Genomic DNA, 6,000 nt, shown 5'->3' on the forward strand with positions numbered 1-6,000 from the left:
GCAGAGGTTAATGGGCTTTGGTTAGGGTAGGAGGGAAACAGCAAACAGGAGGCTGAACTTTGAAAGCAGCACACTAAGCTGGGGTGGCACCGACGCCCACAGAAGCTGAATGGGGAGCAGTGAAATGAGAATAAATAGGAAGGAAACACGCGTCACCCAAGAGTAACTGAGAGTGTCAGCAGCATGGGGAGGAACACAGGGAGCTATTGATGGTTCTTGGGGAGAGCATTCCATGTTCAGAGCAGCCCTCAGGTATAGACTCGGCCTGCAGGCTAGATAGCGTTGGGGGAGATTAGAGTGGAGGAAACAGGCTCGGTAAGTGAGACTGTTTGAAGGGAAGGAAGAGGGCTGAGCCAGTGGGCATAAGGAGGAGGTGAGGAAGTTGAGCACCCTTGGAAAATGGTACCAAGCAGAATCTCCGTCTGATGAGGCAAGGGATGAGTCAAGGGCAAAGTTGCAGAGTGGGCGTGGGGCAGATGGGGAGGCTACGGTACTGGCTGGAATGAGGAAGGGAAGCTGGCTCAAGAGGGAACTATTCCTGGGGCTGAGTGGGGAGGGGGCAGATCTCACAGTTCAGCGTGGGAGACAAAGTGGCACTGACCCAGCTAGAGTGTGAGGCAGGGGCCAGAGTCACAGACAGATAGCCAACCAGACGGATGGATGGACAGACAGGCAGGTGGTGCATCTGACTGAGGACAGAGATTCAGGAAGCATCCATCGGAGAACAAAGGTCTGGAGTAAATGACATCAAAGAAGGAGAAAGCATTGCTTAAGGTAAAAGCAGTCTAGGACAGAGGAGTCCAGGACAAAGATCCCTGCCACACTCCTGCAATGTCACCAAGAAGAGAACCAGGAAGAACTGTGCACCACGTGCCAGCGAGGAGGACTGTCCACAGGCAATGGTTCCCAGGGAGGGAAGGGGAGTTACGGAACCAGCTGGGGACCAAGGGAGTTTCCACTCCTCACCGTTAACTCACCCAGCTGTGCCATGAAGGAGTACCAGCCGTTAGGCTATCTTACACCACCTTGGCTGCACCCCAGGGTGGTGGAAGCTAGACTGGGGCCACGGCACGTGTGAGTAGCCACCGCCCTACACTGCCCCATGGGAGGTGACAGAGAGTTGACAGAGCGCCCGTAGAGAGACTCAGGTCCAGAGACTGCTTCCAGGAGCCCTGGGCCAGAAGCTTTGTTGTTCAGGATTCATTAAATCACAAATGGTATTTATAAACAACGGAGTACTAATCTGCTATAAAGAAAGATAAATTCATGTCATTTTTAGAAAAAGAAATGCACTTTGAGACCAAAATTTAAGTGAAAATAATCAGACACATAACTTAAGTATTGCACGGATTCTCTTATATATGAGAAGTCCAAAAAATAAATATCTCAAAGAACAAAATAAAACACAGATATTAAGAAACAAGACACCAGGCATGACACATGTTTGTAATCCCTGCACTCAGGAGGCTGAGACAGGAGGATGGCCGTGAGTTCAAGGCTGGCCTGGGCTACATACTGAGGTCAAGCCTGAATTACAGAGTGAGACCTGTCTCAAAAGAAAGAAGAGAAGAAAAGAAACAGGGAGATAGATTTTATGCAAATAAGGAGACCAAGAGTTGGAGGGAGGAAAGAGAAAGGGGAGGTAAAAAGGATCAAGATGTGGGGGCTGGGGATTTAGCTCAGCAGCATAAGCACCTGCCTTGCAAGCAGGCAGTCGTGAGCTCGATCCCCAATCAAGATGTGTTATGTCCGTGTACCAGCTCCCTGTGGAGAATGTGATCATTAAGCAGGCAGTTGTGAGTTCAATCCCCGGTACCGATAAAAAGGAAAAAGACAAAAAAAAAATTTCTTTAATTATAAGTAGGCAGAGGAAATGGTAGTGGGAAGTACAGACCACGTAGCAGAGAAACCGGGTCATGAATGAAAGTAGAAGCAAAAGGTCAAAGGTCAGTGGAGGTCCAGAAGCTGACTTAATAAAACCTGGAGAGACAAGACAAGATGATGCAGAGACGGGGCCATGTTGTCAGCAGAAGCTGGGGCCAAGGTGGGAGGCTGTGCACAGCCAGGAGGCAGAGCTGTGGCTGAAAAGGGTGTAGAAGGTCGGGAAGAGGAAGAAAGCCACGGCTGAGGCTGAGGCGGTGCCGGATGAGCAGAAAATGGCCACAACCTCCAAGAAAATTGTAAACCAATCCCCTTGGTTGGTGGAATGTGTGGGTTAAAAACAATCTGTTCTAAAGTGAAGGAGCACCTAGGATGGCACGTGAGCTGGGCCCACGCTGCAGTTTGGAAATGTGTAAGTGGCCATGCGTCTATTCAGGCATCCGTGCATGCCCATATCCATCCACCCATCGCCCATCAGCCCATTTTTCCATCCCTCCCTCCAGCCACCCATCTACCCACCTATGCCATTACTACCTCTCTATCCATTCAACAAACATTTTCTTGTGCACCTACTGGGTACTTAGCCTGGAGGGGCAAATAGGAACCCAGAAGAGATGCACATTTTCAAGGATTCCACAGCTTTCCGTGTGAGACACAATAAATAAAGCAGCAGTCACGCCCATTATGAAGGCAGCTGTGACTAGGGGGAGTCAATGACCTCTGGGGACATGGAGGAAGGCGGGGGATTGAAGGAAGGAAGTGAAGGTCTAAGCTGGATCTGAAAGAGGGCAGGAGTGAAAGGAAGTGGGGTGGTGGGTAGAAGCAAGTGTTCTAGACAGAGGAACAGCTCGGCTCTGGGGTCAGCCAGTGCTCACATTTCCAGGAACTGAAAGCTAAGTGGTATCAGGGTGCAGGCTAGAAGAGGCAGTCCAGGCAGGAGACATAGAAGGAATTTGGCTTTGTCCTGAAGGCAGTGGGGAGGCCAATCCCTGAAGGACCTCAGGAGGGCAAAGCCTTGCTCAGAACTATGTCACCAGGCTTTAGAGAGGAGTCACATTGCAGGGGCAGCCAGGAAGCTGGGATAAGAAGGGTACAGGCCAAGGTCCCACAGAAGACACAGTTGAGCATGTGGACGGGAGGAGGAGACGGTTCAAAATGCCTAATGCCACAGGCCTTGCCGATTGGCTGAATGTGGGCTCCAGAGGAGGAGAACCTGGCAAACGCCTGTCAGGAATGGTGGACTCATCACTGAAGTGGGAGAGGGCCGTATTTGGAGATGAGGGGTGGAAACCGCACTGGGGACCCTCACATCTCAGCCAAACTGGCCCTGATCTCTGGTCCTCAGCAGGGCAGGATAAAGCCAGTTGCATCTGCTAGAGGATGAGGCTGAGTGGACAAAACCAGGATCTGCTCTGGGAGGCCTGGGGAAGCCAGTGCCTCAGTGGACACTGCTGTGACCTGGGATGACACTTGTGGTCAGACTTCTGCTCCTGAACTGTGGCAGTTGTAGGGTGCAATGGAAAGCGATGAAGAGCTTCTGCCCCAGCCACCTGCTGCCTGTCTGTGACCCAGCCCCAGCCCCAGGGAGGGGCTTGCTCCTTTGTTTTAGCGTGAGGGGCCCAGACTCCTTCTTGCCAAAGCAAGGTGGGCGTTGACACCTAGGGTTCTTCTTACCTCAAGGGTCTCCACTGAGGCAGCAGCTGGAGACTGGGGCAGGAGGGGACTGTGCATTGGCAGGTGGTGTCTGGCCTGCTCAGTCAGAGGACCACCAGGGCCACTTCCTTCCCGCCACACCCCATTCTCCTTCCACACTCTGCTCCTAACACCACTGCTGCAGCCAGAGCACCAATGCCCTCTACAAGCCTTTCTTAAGGCCACCGCCTCCCCAGGCAACGTTCCGCACTTCCCATTTGTCCCATCATCATCCAGGCCTTGCTCCCACACTGGGATTCCAGGACCCACCACCCGGAAGGTCCCTGGGAATCTGTGTCACTGCCTGGGGAAACAGAGGAGGATTAAATCTGGTTAATCCCTGATTAGGAAACCACCTTACAAATGTCCCTGGTTTTGCTGTTCCAAACAATGCTGGGAGGTATCTCTGCCTCTGCTTCCTTCTGCCCTAAATTCACCAGGCTGAGATCACTGACAGTCTGTCCGCATGTGCCTGGCACTGGACGGGGTGCTGGGGAGGCCCTGGTGCAGGGTGAAGTAGCCACAGTGTTGGCCTCACTGTCTGAGCCTTGCATCAGGGCTGTTTCCACACCAAAGTTCCCACTGATCTAATGTATCTTCCCACATTCCCTCCTGCATGCCTTTGGCTTGGCAGTGCCCACCCCACCTTGCTGCTATGAATACTGCATACTAGGCCCATGCTACCATCTCCAGGCAGCCTTTTGAGGTCTGCAGGCCAGAAGCATCCTCTCCCCACCCTGCATCCTAAGTCTCAGGTCTGTTCCAAACCCTTCCTGTGAACTCCTCAAGTGTAAGGCCAGGCCTCTGTGGGGGGTGGGGGGCACCCAAGCAGCAGTACCACTCTGTCCCCCACTGGTCAGGCAATTGGACCAGTGCTAACCCAAGACCTTTTGCCCCTGCTGCTATGACCGATCCCTAGAAGGACAGGGGAATTAGGGTCCTTCCAGAGAAAAGTTTATGAGTGGGCAGCAGACAGAGAGGACCAAGACCCAAGAAGGGAAGTTCCCCAGAAATGGAGGTCAAGTCCTTAACCACATTGGAGCAGTCCATTGCCTAGAATAGTAATTAGGCACAGGTAGAGGAGCCCCAAGAGGACTTAGCGTGTGCCACTGGGCAGAGGGCATAGGAAAGTGAGGTCGAGGGCAGCCAGCTCCAGGTTGATCCTCCTGGGACCCAGGCCTCCTACTGCAGGCCACACCCACCTGCGTCTCCATCCCAGCCCAGCCAGCATGGGTGCACTCTCAGCAAACTCACACCACGTGCAGGGTCTCCTGGGGATAGGAGCAAGGGTTCAGGCAGAGAGGTTAGAGACAGAGATGCCGCCCAGACTTTGGCTGGGAGGTACAGGGCTAGGGTCTCTAGCCGCTGATGTGATTCAAAAGAAGCAGAGATATAAATGCTGGTATGAGAACCACCCAGGAAAGAACTCATTTTTCCTAGACCTGCCATTGGCTAGACTCCTGGAAACAATTTAGAATTCCCTCTACTGGGAAAGTTGAGCCCCAGAGAGGGTCTATGAGCTTCGTGAGGTCACACAGCCAGGTGGTGGGACAGGATCTTGTTCACACAGACAGGAACTAAGGCAGACCTGCCTTTCTGAGGGACCCTGCTGGGGAACAAGAAACAATGTCTTGTCCTGATATGACCTGCTCCTCTCCTAGGTAACTGAGGATGGATGAGATTACACTCAGAGTCCTGCCCTTGGGAGTTGGGTTTCAACAAAACATCAGTACTTTCTCATCACTGTTAATGAAAGTTTAATAATGATTCAATGATTATCACAGAGCTGACCCCAAGAGAACCAAATGCACATAACAGCATGGAAGTATCATTCTCAGTGCCACTGGTCCCTCAGGGACAGGGGAAGCTGGGCCCAGACTCCATATATCACAAAGTCCAGGCACCTCTGGGCCTCAAGCTGCTCTGCCAGGCTGCTGCTGCACATCTGGAGGCAGGCAGAGGCTCCTTCTCCTTTATTTATTTATTGACTTATTTATTTATTCAGGTGTTTTGAAACGGGGTCTTACTCTATAGTTCAGGCTGGCCTTGAATTTATGGTGATCCTCCTGCCTCAGCCTTCTAGGTGCTGGGATTATAGGCCTGTATCATATCTGACCCACGGGTTCCTTCTAATGCTCTGTCCCTTTGGAGCCCTGCTGGTCAGGGGACTGATAGGTGTGCAATGACGCTCTGACCTCGAGTTGCACAGAAAGTTCCAAGTTGGGTTCAAAGCATACCGAGCTCTGGGAGGAGCCTGATCAGAGCTTTAGGTGGACTCTGCCATGCAGCGTGGCATCTCTCAAGCATCTTTCCATTCTGCAGGCATCTGAAGTCTGGGGCATGGGGCTCCCCACCCATTGAAGTTCAGTGCGAGTGTGGACTAAATGTGCTTAAAGCCCCGTCTGGAGAAGGAGAAGCAGCTGTCTT

The sequence above is a fragment of the Cavia porcellus genome, unplaced genomic scaffold (assembly GCF_034190915.1).
Source record: "Cavia porcellus strain 051 isolate PalLab524CR breed Dunkin Hartley unplaced genomic scaffold, mCavPor4.1 scaffold_4, whole genome shotgun sequence".
Lineage (NCBI taxonomy): Eukaryota > Metazoa > Chordata > Mammalia > Rodentia > Caviidae > Cavia > Cavia porcellus.